Source organism: Choloepus didactylus, chromosome 3 (genome assembly GCF_015220235.1).
Source record: "Choloepus didactylus isolate mChoDid1 chromosome 3, mChoDid1.pri, whole genome shotgun sequence".
Lineage (NCBI taxonomy): Eukaryota > Metazoa > Chordata > Mammalia > Pilosa > Megalonychidae > Choloepus > Choloepus didactylus.
Window position 1 is genome coordinate 204,571,938 of NC_051309.1, and position 22,206 is coordinate 204,594,143.

Genomic DNA, 22,206 nt, shown 5'->3' on the forward strand with positions numbered 1-22,206 from the left:
GCTTTTTCAGGGGGACATAATACATTCAAACTGGCACAATTTCATACTATCCAATTGCTGTTAAATTCTTAGCATAACCACACTGCCATAATAACTGCCCTAGATAGAACTTGATCATCTCTGGGGCAAGATGCTTTGAGTCTCATTTCTTCCTCCTTTAACCTATTTTCCATCATGTCATGAAAGGGATTGTGCTTTTTGATATTTGTAACCTTGTGACAACTAAAGTAGGCAAATAATAGCTTTAATTTTTATTCTATATTGAATGATTACTGTATTGAATGATTACTATTATTCCAAGTTAATTGTGAAAATAATTCTGAATTAGGTATCTTTTTAATTTTTTTTTAACACACCTATGGTCACACAAGTAATAAATGTCAGATCCAGAATCCCAAACAAATTTTGTAACAATTTGAAATCAAAAAGGTTCTTGGTAAATATTAGATGAACACAAAATGTCTTAACTTTGAGCTGACCAGTGCCCTTATGATTCCTGATTAATGAGATGAGGGAAGGTGTTTTAGTTTCCTAGGCTGCTCAAGCAAATAGCATGAAATGGATTGGCTTAAACAATGGAAATTTATTAGCTTATGGTTTTGAGAATAAAAGAAAGTTCAAGTCAAGGCACCATCAAAGTGATGCTTTCTCTCATAGACTGGTGTTCTGGAGCTGGCTGCCAGCGATCCTTGGCTCCTCTGCCACAGGGCAAGGCACGGCAGCATCTCCTGGCTTCTCTGTTCTCCTCTGGGTTTCCTTGGTTGCCAGCCTCTCACTTCCTGTAGTTTTCTCTCTCTGTGTCCTAATTTCATTTTCTTATTAAGGACTCCAGCAATAGGATTAAGACCCATTTCCCTAGGAGAATCAAGTCAGCCTGCATTTGGCTTCTTCTAGAGAGGCCTACAATGGACTTTTAGTGTGCTTACCCAAGGTTATGTACATAGCCTGAACATCTGCCTCAGTCTTGTGGCAAAAGATCTGGGTACGTGAAAAAGTCCTGCAAGTGTAACTCTATATCACTACACTGATAATGTCATGCTAATCAGTAACTCTTTCAGACTTAGATGCTGTATGATCAGGTAAAACAAAACTATACCTTCTGCTGTAGTTGATAAGGTATAGTGTTTCCCCATGCCACAAAAGCTCAAACAACTAATGGTTTTCCTGGGGTTATTGAAGAATTAAAGACCTTTTGTTCCTCACTTAGTGCAAATGTTAAAACCTTTGTGTGTTGTGATTAGGAAAGGTTATCCCCATAAATGGGACACCTCTCAATAGGCTGCATTTAAAGAGAGAAAGGGGCAATAGCATAGGCACAGGCACTGGGAGGCATAGATCCAGAGCTGCCCTGTGAATTGGATGTAGCCATCACTAATATCGGTTTTGGGTGGGGTCTGTGCCCCTTGACTTTGGTCACAATTATGGAAAGGGGAGGAACTGAGATGCAGCCCCTTAAAAAAGCAATTGTGTGCTGCATATTATGCCTTATTGCAAGTGGAGAGACTGACACAAAAATTCCCAGTCACCTTAAAAATGGCCATCCCTATTCAGGGGTAGACAACTGACAGCTTCTAAGCCATGCTCTGGCAGTGCTCAACTAAGCACACTAACCAAATGGAAAGCTTACCTGCTACAGTGCAGAACTTTCAAGAGCAGCCCTCTGAGTACAAAAATGCACAAGATTCTCAGACTAGTGTCCTATATAGAGGATTCAACAGCTATAGTTGCTGCACCTAAAGTTGAAATGCCCTTGGTACACTGATGGGTCCGCTACTGGGCAGCTCTCACATGGACAGCTGTGGCAGTGCAACCCAATACTGACATGGTGGGAGACTGGCGCTATGCAAAACAGTCACTGGGCTAAGTTAACAGCAGTGTGGTTGGTAATAGCGCATGAACCAGGAGAAGTGCTAACCATCTGTATCTCCATCTGGGCTGTTTACAAAGGCCTTACAACCTGGATGGCAACCTGGAAGCAGGAACGATGGACAATTATAGGTCACCCCATCTGGGGATAATAAGTGTGGAAAGACATCTGGGATGCCTGCTAACAACAAAAGGTAATGGTTGCCAGTAGCTAGTGGACGTCACTAGAGAGTGTCCTTTGTGCTCCCTGCATCAACCACATAGGCTACCACACCAGGCGGGACATGTGAACTCTATCATTCCCCTTCCGCTCTTGAAGTATGCTTTTACTGCCGTGGACACAGCTACAGGACTTTTGTTAGCTTTCCCGGTGGGAAAGGCTAACCAGTGGACCACCATTCATTGTTTAAAAAGAGTGTGCATTCTGTATGGCCTACCTACACAAATAAAAAGTTATCAGGGAAACCCTTTCACTGGACAAATGACCAAAGTATGATCTATGGACTATGAACTTGCTACAACAATTGACTAAAAAGTTCCATCAGTCCTCAACTCACTTAAATATAATGCTACGGGCTGCTGAACTGCTCCTGTTGAAAGCTAACTGTGGGACCAGTGCAAGCATTGAGAATCCAAATTAAAGGGCCAGCCATCTTAGAGCCCTAAAGGAGAAATGGTAATAACTTATTGTTGCCTGTGCCTCAGAACATACGAAATGGGGAAAATGAGGTCCTTTGGCCTTGGTGCTGGCCTATGCAGCCATGTTGGTTGGGAATTCTAAATCCCTGGTGAATAGGAGTTACCCAAAATATTGTAATAAGACCTAAATGCCTGTTAAAATCTTTATCACCAATCCAGGTCCCCCAATTCCCATGGAAAGTTTATGTATGACCAGATATATCCTTATGCCCAGATTAACAATTGATGTAGTGGTAGAAAACTCTCAAAATTTGCAGAGGGGAAATATCTGGTATTTAAAACCTCCCCATAACATTCCTCTTTCTGGTATCTTGTTATCAAACCAGTGGATCTCTAGCATGTAATCACCCCTTGTTGTTCCCCTTAAACATCTTCTTTCTTACCCATAGCACCTTAGCAAAGACCTTTCTACAGCAGGCTTCAGTGATAACTCATGCCCACATTTGAACCCAATCTTGGGTTTGCCTTCTTCAAGGCACTACTGGCCTTCCTTGGACTGTGACCCCTGCAAATTGGACTGCATGGAGCACCCTGCTGGCCTGGCAGAATTCAATACATGGAAAAATCCGGATCTCTGTGTGAAGGACTTCTAGCATTCTGTTGTCTCTTATCCTGCTTCCCTCCCCTAATCACTGTTAGTAACCAAATCTCAGGAGACCTTGTTGTAACCAAATCTCATGAGAAACTCCATTGTTACAATCCATTATAAGCACCACCCCCCCAGGCACTCCTACCACTTTTGCATGATTCACTTTCCACAGCTGACAGCATCTGTGAGGCCATCATCTCCTGTCAGTCGTCCCAATCAAACCCATGACTACTTCTGTGCTTGGTGTGTTCTTTGGTCTTGAGGCTAAGCTAGTTTGGCACAGTGGATGCTTAACAAATGAAATGGTTTAAAATATTTGTCTGAAAGTCTACTAAAACTCAGCTTCCACACAAAATACCCTAGAATTTTAAACATGTATTAAAAAGGGAGAACAAGCACTAGTAATGTGGCAAGTTAACTCATATTGGCTCATGTTCCTCCCCCATTTTCCCATTCATTTCACATGAATTGTCCTCCAAGCTGCTCAATCTACTAATGTTGAGTGTTATACTTTAGGAGCACACTCACCACTCAATTCAAGAGAGCATATTCTGTTGATTCCATATCTAATCTTAAAATCATCCAATATCCATCTATTTCCACCTCACCATTCTAGTTCAAACCATCGTGACCTCTCATGCCCCTCTGTGGTGTCCCACTCGCCAATATCTTATTGGATCAAACTATTCTTTTAAAAGTACCCAGAAAAGAGTCAAAATTTTAAAAAGCAAATAATAGGCTTACAAAACTTTCTGTTATAGAAGGTTCAATATTTTTCTAGTACATTTTAAAAAATTAGAATTGGAATCTTACTATTACTTGCAATACCCTGTGTGATCTGTTTCCTGCTTCTATCTATCTTCATCCTACTGCCCTCTTTCCAGGATATAGGAAGTTCTTTTCCACCTTGGTGCTTTTGCACATGTTGATTAGGGATTTAAAATGCTCATTACCTGCTGTTTGCAAATCTTGCCCCTTCTCATATGTCAGGTCTCAACCTCAGTTACTCCTACTTTGAGAGTCTTTCTTGGCCATGAATCAAAACAATTCCTTCTCTCCCTTCGGCCCTCTGATATTCTTTATTAAAATATCTACTTTGTTTCCTTTATAGTTTTTTTTAATAGTTTTTCAGAATTTGTTTACTTATTTTTTTGTTTATTATTTTTCTCCTATAGTAGGTGATGAATTTTATGAAGGAAATACTCTGCTTTATTTATAACACTGTACACAGCACCAATCTTCAACCTAACATATTTGTAATTGAATGAGTGAATGATAATTGGGTCCCTGTTTTCCTCTGGTTTATTTTTCAAAGGAGAGAAGGCTTCTTAACTTACTGCTATCTCCTGTGTCCCCCAAAGCAATGAAAAAATCTTGAGAAATGCCTGTTCTGATTGCATCATTGACTCAGTGAAAGCAAAGAGGATTTCTTGCTAGGTATAAACTAAGGGAACTGGGCTATGTTCTTCAATTTATGCTAATAGGTAGTAAGAAAGGCATAAAAAAATGCTTTGGTGTTGTCTTTATCTCACTCTTAGAGGTAATTTGCAATGCAGAATTCTCTAAAAAAAGTGTCAATCTACCCTGTATTCAGATCATATAGATATTATGTTACAGCTACTTTAAAACAACTTGTAGGAAATATATAATAAAAAAATGCTTGCTCTGTTCTTCTCTCCACTTGGAGAGATGTTGACTTTTATACATTTGACAGTTAAATTTCTGCTGCTTTCCAAACAGCCTAATACCATCCAATAGAGAAACCTTCCTAGCTTGCATAGCATAGCCAATAAGTACTTGATTTTTTTCTAAATGTCATTCAGAACCTTTCTCAAGCCCCAAGGCCTCCAGTTTTCACAATATTATAATTTAAATATGAGTTTCTTTTCACAGCCTTAAGGTTAGCAAAAGAAACAGAATGCACATTTTTTAAAAACCATGATTTTCCAAAAAGAGTGTAGAAAAAAGTGAAGAATATGTCCTGAAATTGCTCCATAATAATTTCAAAAATATTTATATTTAAATCCATGTTTTAGAAGACAGATATAAAATATATTCAATTAACTTCGGTCATAAATCTTCACTTAAATTAATGAGTTGTTATTAAAAATGCAGAATATCATTTCAGTTTCCATTATAACAGAATAATAAGCTCTGTTGATTTACATAAATTTGATACTAGGCGTATCTTCCCATCTAGGAACAAAACATAAATGACATAATAATATAAGAATGTTGAAACATGGAGCAATGAGAAATTGTATTGCTCATTTATAATAAAGTGCTCACTTTGATATTTTATGAAATAATATTTAATTGATTCTCTATAATATTTTATGAAACTCAAAGATTTTTATCATCTGGTGATCAGTAGTAAAACTTCAACTGGTTAACATCTGCTTATTATTTGTACTTAACTTTCATTGTGTCCCTACACTAACCCATGGGTCATTATTCCCACTTAGAGTAGAACAAACTGAGGCTTAATAGGTTAAGTAAACTGACCAGGGTTATGGGAATGGAAAATGCCAGATCCAAGAGTCAAACCAGACTTAACTGATTGTTGTCTCTTCAGTTTTTCAACCAGAAAACATTGGCCGATACTTACAATTTTATCATATAATTCTTCCTTTTGTAACCTTTTAGCTGGCTGGAAGTTCTAGAATTGTCTTAAATTGTAGTGATGACAGTGGAGATCCTAAACTTGGTTCAGAATTTACAGAGAATGGCTCTCTGTTTCACCACTGAGTGTCAAGTTTACTTTTGTTTTGAGATATTCTTCATTTTAGGAAAGCACTTTTGATGGCTAGTTAATTTTAATCAGTAATTAATATTTTGTATTTCTTTCTAAAACAAAAGTGTTTTGGCATTTGTCTAGATATTCATGCTTTCTCTCATTTGAGAAACATTTCTAATGTTGAGATGTTTTGTGTTAATAGATTTCTTAATTTGGAACACTTGAAAAATCTGGGATGAATTTTGCTTCATTATATCAATTATGTGCTCTTTCTTTATCACATTTCATTATCTAAGTTACATTAGTTTTGTATACCAAATTGGAAATCTTTCTTTTCCTAGTTTGGAATAGCTTATATTCTAGGAATTTCATTTCTCCATAGTATAAAATTCATTATGCCCAGAAAAGTGTTCAGCCTGGAAACTTTTTCAAGTATTACTTTGAGGTGTATTTCAGTTTATTTCTTTGGCATTTTTCAAGTTTTCTACATCTTCTTGTGGTATTAAAAAGAAAAATATTTTGCATTGCTCCAGAAATTCATCCACTTTATTGGCATTTTCAAATATATAGTTGTGTAGTTTATAGTATTCCTTTAAAATTTAAAGTAGTATTTCAAGATTATCTATTAAAATATATTTAATTTTGGATGTTCGTTGTTTTCTTCTGTTTTCTGGATCAGGTATGTCTGTGTTTTACTGATTTTATTGTTACATTTTCCACAAACTCGTTTCTAATGACAAAGTTCGTTCATAGATGCTTTCCTGGAAAATATGCCAAGGAGGAAAAGTCAATTTCATAGTTTAGAAAGCTTTTTCACACTTGATCACTAACTAGTGTTCACAACTGATACAGTAAGGGATCTCTTGATCATAAGGTTAAAAAACCAGTTATTTACTCGTGGTTTCTGGGGAAGTCCCAGACACAACTAGAGGCCATCTCCCAGCCCTCTCCTCTCCTCCCTCCTTTTCTATTGTGTGCAGATGTTTCAGAATGTTTCCACTCCACAGCCCAGGGGAGACATCAGGCCTAATGGAGCAGTTACAGCTGCTTATTAGGGACAGGACCCCCTGCCCCTGGGGTTATATAAAGGCCCCACCTTCAGACAGCACAGATTTGTCGTTCATCTGCAACAAGAAGCCGAGCATGCAGGGCCATCCACCGACACTGACTCAATCAGTTGGCTTCGATGAGATCTCTACCCCTGCTCTCTTGGACCCTTTGTGCTGTATAAGTAATAAAAAGGTAAGTTGCTGAAAGTCTTTGTTGTGTCTGAGCCTGTGTTCCCAGGAGGCACCTTGTAGCAACTCACTCCACAGGGGTTATGTGCTGTTTATGGTGTGTTTCTCCATCTATGGAACAATATAAATCTCAAGGATGTCAGGTCTTAGAATACATATTGGAGCTTTTATTTCTTTGAGGCAGGCTACTCACCAGGATTATCTTTTATGGGAAAAGATTTTTTTCTAAGCACCTTCTGCACTTTCACGCCCTGCTATCTGAGCTTTGGGTTCCAATGAAATTTTAATTTACTGTATACTATAAACACATATAAAATTTTAAACTAGAAAACAAAATGTTCCTTATTTCCATAGCTCAGATGATCTGCTAGATCAGATATGGTTCTTAGGTGCAAATGAGAGAATTCACTTTGATCACTTTAAGCCACTTATGAATTCACTGGGAGTGCTGGAGAAACAGAATGGAAGCTCTGTCTCCAGTGAAAGTACTCAGACTACTCTAAAGAACTGTCCTCATGCAGAGACCATTACCACAGCTGCTAACCTCACAGCAGCATTCGAGGCGTTAGCGAATGCCGAAATCTTTTCTTTGCGCGAGAGCCACCAGCACACCATCAATGCAATTTCCATGTCAGGACATAATCTTGTAGTCATAACTGCCCTCTTCCCTGACCTCACTCAGAGTCTGATATCTTTGGGGCTACTTATAACAGCAAAATGGAAACTAAGTTCAGAGCTTGTTGCATCATTCTTTTCCCTCTGAATCAGGACACAGAGCACTATTTCATTCTAATGAATGAATCCCTCAAATGAGTGCATCATAATTTAAAGGAATCCTGAACTGTTTCCAATTTTATTTGACATTTTTTACTATAGAAAAATCTTGAAATAAATATTGGTGAATAAATAATTTATTGCATCTTTTAGATATAATTTAATGTAAATTTCTAGCAGTTGTAATTGATAGGTCAAAGGAATGTGTATGTATTGTCAACTTTGAGAGATGCTGCAAAGTGCTCTGCAAAGAGTTGCACCAATTGAGATGCACTCAAAATTTATGTTCATGGATGTTTCCTTCACAATGCAAACATTGGTACTATTATGTTATGCAAACAAAAAATATTTACTTTTTCTAGGAACTATTTATTTATGAATTTTCCATTATGTTTTTAAATGTTGAGTTGTATTTTTTTACATAAAGAAAATTAACCACAAGTTTGTCTTATATTTTCAAGTTGCTAAGTTAAAGGAATTATCTGTGCTTTATCTTGTATAAAAAGTATTGTAGGGTTACAGGTCCCCCAACCCCAAAATGGATAGGTAATTTATCCCTGCTCCACTTATTGATTATGGAACAATCTATATTCCTTAATCAATCTAAAATGTCTCATTTCAAATGCATTTTCTGGGTTTTCTGTTTTTTAACTGCCTGTATATTTATTTTTCTTGTAATAACCTTTCATTGTTTATAATAAACTTTATTTTTCCTCATTGTCTGTTCTTATCTGTCTTTGTCCCTTTCCTCTAACATTCACTGTGATTATCTCAAACCATTCCTCCATTTTCCTTTTTAAACATGTATTTCTACTTTTTAACATATTAATTATTGATGCAAAAATGTTATTTTTCTTCCCCAGTTTCCTAGCACAATAATCTTCCACATTCCACTCTCCCTTTGTGGTTTTGTTATCATGTTTTTGGTTTCTTTTCAGCTAAATTCCTATCCTCTTGTAGTTTATCTAAACTACAAAAGACTCGGAAAGAGATTTTTCCACTCTTCTCTTTTCAGAATGGATTTTTCCTCTTTATTTGATTATATTCTTCCTTTCCTTTATTTCATTCACTGTAATATTTTTGCCTAGTTGCCCTTCCATTTCTTTTCTTGTTTTCATGTCCCATGTGGATACCTCTATTACTTTGTATGGATGTAGTTATGAATACATTTTCCTTGATTCCATTTTCACCTTTTCTGTCTCATCTGAGTGTTGTATTTCTTTTCCTCATTTACAGATATGCTCCTTGTGTGTTCTTCTCCCTCTCTCTCTCTCTCTCTTTTTTTTTCCGTATCCTAAGGGTTCACACATCTGAGGATTCAGGTGTCACCTGGGATGTTAAAAAGCCGAATGGCCACTTCTGTCTCCACTCACTGTGTGGTGAGGATAGGGTGGGACATGCTGGGCAGTCACAGGATTTAGGATACATGTTGGGTTACGGGTTACGCTGGGCTACCTGGGTTCTTGGAATCTTTTGCCTTTCCTTTCTCTGCTCATAGTTTAAAAAAAAATAGGGGAACTTGCACCCTTCATTTTCTTGATTACTGGCATCTTTCTTGTTTTTAAAAGTCTAGTTTGGTTCGATTTTAATTATATTTTGGGAAGAGATATTTTGAATTGAATTTACTTCTCTTAACCAGTAAGTCTCTGTTGCCTTTATTTATTTATTTTTTTAAAGTTTCACCATGAAAAGGTAATTAATGTGCCAAATAATTAAATATATACAACTAATTTGTCTGGTGAGAGAAGAAGGAATGTGGCTGTGCTGAGGTGGAAAAAAAATTATCACTGAATTATATTTGAAATTTTATGTTCCCTGCAGATGCTTCTCCAGAAACGGACATATACTCTTTAAGTAGTATTGTTTGGCCATTGGTATGAAAGTGAATATTACATTTATTTTAATTAAACAGATTTTTTTAAAGCAACTGAGAAAATTTTGGCAACAAGTATGAAGGACAAAGGATTAAAATCTTTAATATATTAGTTCATTCAGATGGATAAGGTAAGTACCAAAGGAAAAAGTAAAGGCGTACATATTAAGGGGGGTGTGCTGGTTTGAATGTATTATGTCCCCCAGAAAAAGCCATATTCTTTGATGCAATCTTGTGGGGCAGACATATTAGTGGGGATTAAGTTGGAATATTTGGATTAGACTGTTTGCAGGAAAATGCGCCCCACCCAACTATAGGTGATAACTCTGACAAGATATTTCCATGGAGGCATGGCCCCACCCATTCAGGGTGGGCCTTGATCAGTGGAGCCATATAAATGAGCTGACAAACAGAAGGAACTCAGTACGGCTGAGAGTGACAGTTTGAAGAGGAGCTACAGCCAAGAGGGAAACTTTGAAGAACCCACTGGAACTGAGAGAGGAGCTTCATCTTACAGAGACATTTTGGAGAAGGCCTTTGAAAGGAGACTTTTGCTCCGGAGAAGCTAAGAGAGGACAAATGCCCCAGGAGCAACTAAGAGTGACATTTTTGAGGAGCTGAAGCCTAGAAAGGAACATCCTGGGAGAAAGCAGTTTTGAAACCAGAACTTGGAGCAGACTCCAGCCACGTGCCTTCCCAGCTAACAGAGGTTTCCCGGATGCCGTTGGCCATCCTCCAGAGAAGTACCCAATTGCTGATGTGTTACCTTGGACCCTTTATGGCCTTAAGACTGTAACTGTAACCAAATAAACCCCCTTTTATAAAAGCCAATCCATCTCTGGTGTTTTGCATTCCGGCAGCATTAGCAAACTAGAACAGGGGGTAAGATTGAATAGGTTCAAACATATTAATAATCAAAGAAAGGTGTGATACTCACCTATTGAACCAGCAAAGATGAAAATAATGAAATTGTAGACCTAAGAAAGTTAAGCTCAAACAGAAATTTCCAGCCACTGCAAGGGAGGATGTAAAATTGTATAGTTTTGGAGAAATCTAGTTAGCAAAATCAGTCAATGCCAGTTGTTGAACACCAAGAACAGGACAGTTAAAAAAAAAAAAAAAACCCACAAACACTGTCCTTAATCCCACAGAGCCTTCTACTGGGAAGACACAGTTAAGCAATTACACTAATGTAAGATGATTGTTTAAAATAGACAAGTTGGAGCACAGGTTAGAGGGATGTAATCTAGTCTTTAAAAATCTTCATATACTTTCACATAGAAATTATACTTACAGGAATATGTCCCAGTATAATCCTGCAAACAAAGTTTTATGCCTCAAGCACTTTCATTGCACAAAGTTGTTAATTGTTTATAAAGTAAAAACCTGTGAACTATTGATATAAAGCTTTTAGTCTATATTCCAGTAAGATATTTTTCATATGTCCCAATAATGTCCTTGTTTTCCTCCATTATTGGATCCAGTCCAGGATCACATATTGCATTTAATTGCCATTATCTCTTCAGTCACTCCTTTAATTTTTAAATTGTGGACACATACATGCAACAGAAACTTTCTAATCTCATCCACTTTCAAGTATACCAGTCAGTGATGTCAATCACATTCACAATGAGGTGCTGCCATCACCACCATCCATTACCAGAACTTTCCCATTACCCTAAGTAGAAACCCTAAAAAAAAAACAAAACACTGTGAACTGAAACAGTCAACATTTGGAATAACTGCAAATTAAATTGTAGTACAACTACACAAAGGAATAAGATGTTAACATTAAAAATAGTATATATGAAAAAGCAGAAAATGGGACAACTCACATGCTATACTATTTATATTAATATGAAATAAAAAATTGCATATTATCTTAGACACTATATTATCTTAAACACTTAAAATATACATAAACAAGATTTTGAAGAAACTGAACAAAATATGAAGATTGTGAAAGCATATTTTTAATATTTTTCTGTGTTTGTAATAAAGATTGTTTTCATATTAAAATTGGAATAAAATTAAAAACAAATAGAATTAAGGGAAATCTATTTTCATTTTTATCTTTTTCATTTGATTAAATTTTAGTTTAGTTTTTGAATAGGCACATATGAGATCATGCATTATTCTGAAGATACAACTACATATACAGTAGAAAGCTGTCTCCTCCCACAGTCTTCCAACTACTCAGTTTCCCTTCCTAGATACTAGTATATTTTTCCAGAGATATTTGTATGTCTTCATTAGTTACTTGTATATCTTTCCAGAGATAGTCTCTGAATATATAAGCATATATCCATAACATATGTATGCATACATATATATTTAAAGGTATATTTTTATCAAACACTGTTGCCTGTTCTTTGACTGACATATTTGATTATAACCTTGAACCTATAAATCCCTGCTGTAAGAGGGCATAGTGTAGTACAAAGAGGCATAGACAAAATCAGAATACCTGGTTGTGTTAGTTCCACCATTTAGGATGTTTGTCAGAACTCTTTAGGTTTCAGATTCCTTATTTATAAAATGAAAATAATAGCCTCTTCCATGCCAGTCACAGTTTAAACAGTTCTAATGAGGTATGCCGTATCCCACACATTTTGTGTGCTGTGTAGTTATTTAAGGCTATTTATTTCTAAATTGTTTGGGAGTTTCCTAGATGTCATTCTAAAAAATTTCCAGGTTGATCTTCATATTTTCTTCCAGCACTTTAAAATGTCATTCCATTGTCTTCTGGTTTGCATGCTTTCTGAGGAGACTAATACAGCTAATCTTATCTTTTCGCCTCTGAATCATATGTGTCCTTTTATCTCTGACTGCTTTTATGATATTCTCTTTATACCTGAATTTTCTGTGATTTGATTATGATATGCCTTGATGTGTTTTTTCCTTGTTTATCTCTGCTGGGTTTCTGTGAAAATTGTTGTATCTGTGGGTTTATATTTTTCATCAAATTTGTAAATATTTCTATATTTCTTGAATATTTTTCCTAACAAATTTTTCTGCATTGTATCTCAAATATTTTATTTTTCTGAATCACTTTCTCTTTTCTCCTTTGGAACTCAAGTTATCATTATAAATTGCTAGCATTACCCCATAGGTCACTTAGGTTCTGGTCATTTTGGGGAAGTCCTTTTTTCTCTGTGTTTCCATCATTATATCTTCAAGTTCCAGTATTTTATTTTTCTTCTACAGTATCTGATTTGATATTAGTAAAGTAAAACTTTTTTCAGATATTGTATTTTTAATCCCTGGGGTTCTCATGATTTTGTGACATCTTCTATTTATGCTTTCATTGTGTTCAAGTATTCCTTTAAGTCCTTAAGAATGTCTCTAATTCCTCATCTTGTCATTTCAGCATCTGTCTCTATATCGACTATTTATTTTATTATTTTAGTCATACTTTTTTAGTTCTTTGATGACCAATAATTGTTGAGTGGATGTTGGACATTTTGAAATTTATATTGTTGAGGGTCAGAGTCTATCTTGTTTGTTTAAAAAGTTTTACATATGTTCTGAAGATGCAAGTCACATGCAAATATTTTCTAGGCATGTTTCTTAAAATTGTAAGGGCAAATCTGGAGTAGCCTTTACTCTATTTGCCAGTTTTCCCTGTAACTAAGAAATAGCACTTCTTGGGTCTTCATGTAAAGCCTGGGATATCAAAATGTCTCTACTCCAGCAGGTGAAAAAGTGAATGATTTCAATCTTACGTGAGTTGTTGCAATGGTTTGACCTTAGCTTCCTCATCATTGTACTTCCTCTTGTAGTTGCTCTTATTCGACCTTAATAGATTTTACCCTATGTATGCAGAGATTGGTATTCAACCAAAGGCATGAGAAGTCTCCCATATAGGCATCTGGAGCTGTTTTTCTGTGTAACTTCCTCTTTTCTGGTATTGGGGCCCGGGCTTTCTAGATTTGTTCGATGCCTGAATACTGACCATTGCCCCCTTAATTTAGCAAAATAGCTGGGCTCTGGTTGGATTAATCCTCGCTGCACAACAGTCTGGAAATAGCTTCTAGGCAAAAAGACTATGTCCATTCTTGTGCCAGGACGATGCTATTTTGATTACCATGGCTTTGTAATAAGTTATAAGATAAGGGAGTGTGAGTTCTCCAACTTCATTCTTCTTTTTCAAGATGGCTTTAGCTCTTTGGGTCTTCTTACCCTTCCATATAAATTTGATGATTGGCTTTTCCATTTCTGCAAAGAAAACTGTTAGAATTTCAATTGGGAGTGCATTGAGTCTATAAATTTCTTTGGGTAGAATTGACATCCTAACATTTAGTCTTGTAATCCATGAACATGGAATATGCTTCTATTTATTTAGGTCTTCGTCAATTTCTTTGGATAATGTTTGTTGTTTTCTGTGTGTTGGTCCTTTACATCCTTGGTTATATTCATTCCTAATATTCGATTCTTTTAGTTATTATCTTAATTGGATTTTCTTTTCCTTGACTTTTTGTTCTGATTGGTCATTGTGTAGAGAAACACTACTGGGTTTTGAGTGTTGATCTTGTACCCCACCACTTTGTTGAATCCATTTATTAGCTCTACAAGATTTCCTGTGGATTTTTAAGGATTTTCTATGTATAGGATTATGTCATCTGCAAATGGGAAAAGTTGCTCTGCTCCCTTTCCAATTTAGATGCCTTGTATTTCTTTTTCTTGCCTAACTGCTCTGGCAAGAACTTCCAGTACAATATTGCATAACAGAGGTGATGTGGGCATCCTTGTCTTGTTCCTGATCTTAGAGGGAAAGTTTTCAGTCTTTCACTATTAAAGCCCACTATTAGCTGTGGACTTTGTATACTTGTTCTTTATCATGTTGGTCAAATTTCCTTCTATTCCTAGTGTTCTAAGTGGTTTTTTTTTTTTTTTTTAAGAAAAGGTGCTGTATTTATCAAATGTCTTTTCTGTGTTTTGAAAAGACACAAAGTTGTGATGATCCATTTTTTTTTCTTCATTCTGTTACTGTGGTGTATTGCATTAATTTATTTTCTTATCATGAACCAACCTTGCATACCAAGGATAAATCCCACTTGATTATAGTGTATAATTCTTTTAGTATGCTGTTGGATTCATTTTTCTACTATTTTGTTGAGGACTTTTGAATCTATATTCATAAGAGATATTGGTCTGTAGTTTTCTTTTCTTGTGGTATCTTTATCCAGCTGTGGTATGAGGATGATGTTGGCCTCTTAAAATGAATTAGGGAATGTTCCCTCCTCTTCAGTTTTTTGGAAGAGTTAGAGCAGAATTGGAGTTAAATCTTCTTGGGATGTTTGGTAAAATTTCACTGTCCATTTGGTAAATTCCAGCTGGTTCTGGACTTTTTTGGTTGAGAGGTTTTTGATTACTGATTCAATCTCTTTACTAGTAATTGGCTTGTTGAGATCTCCTATTTCTTCTAGAGTCAATGTAGGTAGTTTGTGTGTTCCTAAGAATTTGTCCATTTCATCTAGGTCATCTAATTTATTGGCATACAGTAGTTCATAGTACAACTGTCCTTTTTATTTTATTGGGGTTGATAGTAATGCCTTCCTTTTCATTTCTGATTTTTGTTATATGAACACTCTTTTTTTTTTTTGTCAGTCTAGCTAAGGATCTATTTTGTTGAGATTTTCAAAGAACCAAATTTTGGTTTTGTTGATTCTCTCTATTGTTTTATTTGTTTGTTTTCTACTCCATTAATTTCTGCTGTAATCTTTGTTATTCCCTTCTTTCTGCTTGCTTTGGATTTAGTTTGTTCTTGTTTTTCTAGTTTTTCCAGTCTTGAGTTAGATCTCTGATTTGAAGTCTTCTTTTTTGATATAAGCATTTAGAGCTGTTCACTTTCCTTTCTGCACTTCCTTTGCTGCATCCCATAAGTTTTGGTATGTTGTTTGTTCATTTTCATTCACCTCAAGATATTTCCTAAATTTACTTCTGATATCCTCTTTAACCCATTGGTTGCTTAAAATTATGCTGTTTAATTTCCACATATTTGTGAATTTTCCTTTTCTCTCTCTGTTATTGATTTCTAATTTCACTCCATTGTGGTAGGAGAATATAAATTGTATGATTTTAATACTTCTGAATTTATTGAGAATTTCTTTGTGGCCCAACATGTTGTCTATCATGGAGAATAATCCATGTGCACTTGAGAAGAATGTATGTTCTATTTTTTGTGAGGTGCAAAGTTCAATATATGTCTGTAAGTTCTGATTGGTTTACTGTAGCATTCAAGTCCTGTAATTCCTTATTGATCTTCTGACTAGGTGTTCGATTCATTATTGAGAGTGGTGTGTTAAAGTCTACTACTATTAATTTAGAACCATCAATTTATGCTTTCAAATCTATCAGTACTTGCTTCATATAATTTGGAGCTGTTTGTTGCATCTATATTTATAATTGTTATGTCTTCCTGTTGAATTGTACCCTTTATTAATATGTAATGACCATCTTTGTCCAATTGTTTTTTACTTAAAGTTTATTTTATCCAATATTAATATAGCCACCCCAGCTCTCTTTTGGTTACTGCTAGTATGGTATGTTTTGTTCCATCCTTTCACTTTCTACCCACCAATATCTTTGACTTTAAGTTGAGTCTCTTGCAGACAACTTATACTTAAATCATGCTTTTTATCCATTCTGACAATCTCTGCCTTTTGACTGGAGAGTTTAATTTATTTATATTTAGAGTCACTACTGATAATACAGACCTTTCTTCTGCCATTTGCTATTTAGTTTTTGAAAGTCTTATACCATTCTTGTCCCTCATTTCCATTAAAGCCCATTTTTACATTTATTTTCTTTCTTGTGTTATGCCTTATAGAGTGCCTTTCCATTTCTATCAGGGTATATTTTTCATCTATTTTCCTTGTGGTTACTATAGTTTTAAAACTTAACATGCTAAATATATAACAATCATATTTGTTTGTTACCAACTTAGCTTCAGTAGTATGCACATATACTTTTCATATACCCCTCTGTCCTCCCACCATTTTTTGTACTTTTTACCACTTATATCTTTGTACAATGTATATACAGAATCATATATTTATCATTACTTTTAATGAATTTGCATTTTAGCACCTGTAGGAAGAAGTAGGATTATATAAAAAACAATGCAATGCAATAATACTGGCATTTATAATTATCCAGATGGTTACTGTGCCAGTTTGAATGTATTATGTACCCCCAAACGCCATTATCTTTGATGTAATCTTGTGTGGGCAGACCTATCAATGTTAATTAGATTGTAATTCTTTGAGTGTTTCCACAGAGATGTACCCCACCCAACTGTGGGTGTTGACTCTGATAGGATAATTTCCATGGAGTTGTTGGCCCACCCATTCAGGGTGTGTCTGAATTAAATTACTGGCACACTATATAAGATCAGACAGAAGGAGCAAGCTGCTATAGCCAAGAGGGACATTTTGAAGAATGCACAGCAGCTGAGAGAGTAGCTGCAGCTGAGAGACAGTTTGAAGACGACCGTTGAATGCAGACTTTTGCTCTGGAGAAGCCAAGAGAGGAAGAATGCCTCAAGAGCAATTAAGAGTGACATTTTTGAGGAACTGCAGCCTGGAGAGGAACGTCCTGGGAGAAAGCCATTTGAAACCAGAACTCTGGAGCAGACTCCAGCCACGTGCCTTCCCAGTTAACAGAGGTTTTCCGGACACCATTGGTCATCCTCCAGTGAAGGTACCCAATTGTTGATGACTTACCTTGGACACTTTATGGCCTTCAGACTGTAACTGTGTAACCAAATAAACCCCCTTTATAAAAGCCAATCCATTTCTGGTGTTTTGAATTCTGGCAGCATTAGCAAACTAGAACAGTTACCTTTACCACAGGTCTTCATTTCTTCATTGTCTTGTAGTTTTGATTTTTAGTTGTTTTGGAATTCTCCTGTTTACAGGTGTTTAGTTGTCCCCTCCATTTCCCAAGGGACAATCTTCCCTCTCTCAGGTCTGGAGTGGCTGTCCACTGTCCCAGACTGTCTACCCATAGAGCTTTTTGCAGTCCTTTCATTGTCTCACACTGCTTTTTACTGGAGGAAAAATTCTGGGAGGAGGGTCACCCTGGGGAAGACTTTCCCAATTTAGTCTTTCCCAGTCAAATCATAGCCAGGGACCCATGGAGGGGGGGCACAGACCAGCTCTAATGTACCCTGTGGAGGGGTCAGTAAGGGTGTCAGAAACTTCTCACATGCCTCCCACAAGCTGAGCTTTCCTGGACTTCCCAACAAATGCAGCCCTTCAGTTAATGTTCCCCTGCAGCCCTGAGGAAGCATGCAGAAGCCCTGCATCTTTAAATCTCCACTACCTATTCCCTTGTCCAGAAAGGTTGAAACAATGGCTGCCACCTCCCTTTGTCTAGGTTGAAGTTTGAACAATGGCTGTCACCTTTGTCCATGGTGGGTTGAAATAATAGCTGCCCCCAGAGCCGTGAACCAGTGATCCAAATTCATTAATCAAAACTGATCAGTGATCAGTCATGCATATTCCTATTGTTGGGAAAGGGGATTTTTTATGTCCCTTTCTGTCAGAAGCCACTAGCCAGGGAATGGACCCCATGACCCACTGCCATGAAAGTATGGGCTGTGTGCCAGTAGCTGCCATGTAAAGAGAGAAATTTACAGTTCTTTACCATAATTTATCTGCTTCTTCCTCTGCTCTTCTTCTGAATGCTGTACAGTTTTCTTTTGGCCTCTGGAGTTTCAAAATAGTTGTTTCAGACAGTTCCTTTCTGTTTAATAGTTGTTTAGGTGGAATGGATGAGTTCTGGAGCTCCCTACTGCACCATCTTTCCCAGAAGTGACTCCTATGATACATTTTGAGTTGATTTTTGTATATGGTGTGAGGTGACAGATGAACTTCATTCCTTTGCATATGGTGAGCCGTTTTTCCCAGCACCATAAAAAGTCAGTTGGCCTTGAATGTGAGGGTTGATCTAGGCTACCTAATTTGCTGGCATACAGTTGTTGATAGTATCCTCTTATATTCCTTTTTATTTCAGTGGGGTCAGTAGTAATGTTACCCTTCTCATTTCTGATTTTAGCTTTCCATGTCCTCTTTTTTTCTTCGTGAGCCTGGCTGATTGGTTGTTGATTTTATTGATCATTTTAAAGAACAACTGTTGGTTTTGTTGATTCTGTTTTTTTATTATTATTGTTATTCTCTATTTCATTTATCTCTACTCTAATCTTTGTTATTTCCTTTCCTTTCCTCACTTCAAGTTTAATTTCCTTTTCTTTTTCTAGATTCTCCAGTTTTGAGGTTAGATCTCTGATTTGAGAGCTTTCTTCTTTCTTAATGTAAGTATGTACAGCTATAAATTTCCCTCTCAGCTGTGCCATTCTTGCCTCCTATAAGTTTGAGTATATTGTGCTTTCATTTTTGTTCATCTCAAATTATTTCCTAATATTCCATTGTGATTTATTCTTTGACCAGTTGTATATTTTAGAGTACATTTTTAGTTGCCACATATTTGTGTATTTTCCCTTTCTCTTTCTCTGTTATTGATTTCTAGCGTCATACAATAGATGTTGCAGTAAATACATCATATGATTTAAATATTTATTTATTGAGACTTGTTTTGTGATCTAAGATGTGGTCTATCTTGGAGAATGATCCATGTGCATCAAAGAAGCATGTGTATTCTGTTCCTGTGGGTGAAGTGGTCTATATATGTCTGTTAGCTCTAGATGGTTTAGAGTATTGTGCAAGTCTTCTATTTCCTTATTAATCCCCTTTGTAGATGTATATCCATTATTGGAAGTGGTTTATTAAAGTCTCCTACTATATTAAGGTAAAACCATTAATTTTCCCCTTCAAATCTGACATATTTGCTTCATATATTTTGATGTTTTGCTATTAGATGCATATATATTTATAATTGTTGTGTTTTGTTGAACTGACCCCTTTATCAGTACTTAATGGCCTTCTTTGTCTCCCATAAGAGTTTTTTACTTAAAATCTACTTTATCTGATATTATTATAGCTACCCCAGCACTCTTATGGTTACTATTTGCATGGTATATTTTCTCCACCTTTCACCTTCAACTTACATGTATCTTTGAATTGAACCTAAGTTTCTTATAAATAGCATATAGTTGAGTTGTGCCTTTTTCTCACTCTGCCAACCTTTGCCTTTTGACTGAAGAGTTTAACCTATTTACATTTAAGTAACTACTGATAATGTGGGACTTTCTTCTGCCATTTTGCTATTTAGTCTTTTAAGTCATACCTTTTTTGTATCTCAACTCTTTTGTTCATGCCTTTCATATTTATTTCATTTTTATATTGTATTATATTGAGTCCCTTCTCTCTATCTGGATATATTTTTCATGTTTTTTTTATGTTCCTATGGGTTTGAAATTTAACATCTTAGACAGCAAACACATCCACTGCTCCTATTGCTCTGTCCCCCCCCCCCGCCCTTTATCTTTTGTTGTATGCATTCACAATTCCTATCCTCTATCCCCTTTTTTGGTACTTGTTATAAACTCTATCTTTGTATACTCTATGCTAAAACCATATATTTATCATTTCTTTTTATGCTTTTGCATCTTAGCACCTTTATTGGGGGATTTTCTACCTTCATTCCACTCTGATCTACTGTCTAATGTCCTTTTTTTCAGTCTGAAGAACTCCTCCCCTTAGCATTGTAAGGCAGGTCTAGTGGTACTGAAATTCCTCAGCTTTTTTGTTTTTTAATCTGAAAATGTTTTAATCTCTCCCTTATTTTTGATAGAAAATCTTGGTGGATACAAATTCCTTGGTTGGCAGTTATTTTCTTCAGCACTTTAAATACTTTGTACCTCTGCTTTCTCACCTACATGGTGTCTGGTGAGAAATCCACATTTGATCTTCTTGGAATTTCCTTGTACATAACTCATTTCTTTGCTCATGCAACTTTCAGAACTATCTCCTTGTCCTTGTCATTGGACAGTTTGATTACTCTATGTTTGGCAGTGGTTCTCTTTAAGTTTATCCTGTTTGTGGTTCATTGGGCTTCTTTAATGTGCATATTCATGTCTTTCATTAAATATGAGATGTTTACTGCTATTATTGCTTTGACTTTTCCTTCATCCCCTTTCTCTCTTACTTCCCTGTCTTGTACCTTTAATGCATATATTAGCCTTCTTGATGGTATCATACAGGTCTTTTACTCTGTTCATTCTTTTTTACTATTTCTTCTTCCTGTGCATTAACCCAAATCATTTAATTGTCTTGTTTTTGAGAACACTGATTCTTTGGCCATCTCCAAACTGCTGTTGAAACACTCTAGGGGATTTTTCATTTCAGTTATTGTGTTTTTCAGTAAGTATCTTGGTTAAAAATATTGGATGCTTCATGAATTTGCATTTATCCTTGTGCAAGGACACAATGATAATTTTCTCTGTATCATTCCAATTTTAGTATGTTTGTTGCCGAAGCAAGCACTCTCCATAACTTTCCTCCAGTTTTTTCCAATTTGTTTTGCAACTTTTACTAACCTTTCAGTATGATGTAAAATATCAGTACAGATATATGCTTCTGTAAGTTACCTGTATTTATCATCTTCCCTCTTTTCTTTGGACTTGTTTTTCTTTGTTGATATATTGGCATATTCTTTATGTATGCTGGAAACTAATCTTTTTTACATTTATAAAAGTTGCATTATTTTCTCCTGAGTTATGGTCTTTTATAACTTTGATATGGTATCTTCTTTCTTTATTATTAAAAAATATAACATTACATTTTTCATGATTTTTGTTCTGTCTTTTTAAAAGAATCAATTTCTACCTAAGATCACAAAGATGTTGTCATCTATTTTCTTTTAAAATTTTTGTATTATTACATATCACATTTAGGTCTTCAAACCTCCTTGAATTGACTTTACTTTTAGAGTGAAATAGGAATCTGGTTTTACTTTATTTTTCTCTTCAAAACTAAAAATGCCATAATTTATTCCTTACTCAATTTTCACTGCTACCTCTGTTGTGTCAGGTTTCCATAAATGTTCTCTTGTTTGTTCTGTTCTATTGCATAATAATATTATGATATCAAGCCTTAAATATGTTTTAATCTCTTTCCTCCATATGATTTAGGATTAGTTTGCACATATATATATATATATAAGTTTAAGTTTTACTGGTAAAATTGACTTATTTAATATATAGTTATCTTTGTTTTTAATTAATGCTTTTGGAATATTTTCCACAACAATTTACTTTGCTCATTTATGTTAGATGCATTTCCAGGCAATTGTAATTATTTTTTAGAAGATGTTTTTCTAAAATAGTTTCTAATTAGAATCTAGTCTTATGTAGGAATAATGGAATAACACTGATTATCATATATTGATCTTGTATCTATCAGTACATTCTTATGATTTCTATTTACTTTTCTATCCATTTGATTATATTGTATAAAATTAATAT

General features: G+C 35.6%; 1 non-coding gene across 1 annotated transcript; it reads right to left on the reverse strand.

The window, feature by feature from the left end:
- Positions 1–21,118: 21,118 nt before the first annotated feature.
- LOC119530693 lies at positions 21,119–21,222 on the reverse strand. The gene has a single exon (XR_005216085.1). It is a non-coding gene; the product is annotated as a U6 spliceosomal RNA (small nuclear RNA).
- Positions 21,223–22,206: the final 984 nt, after the last annotated feature.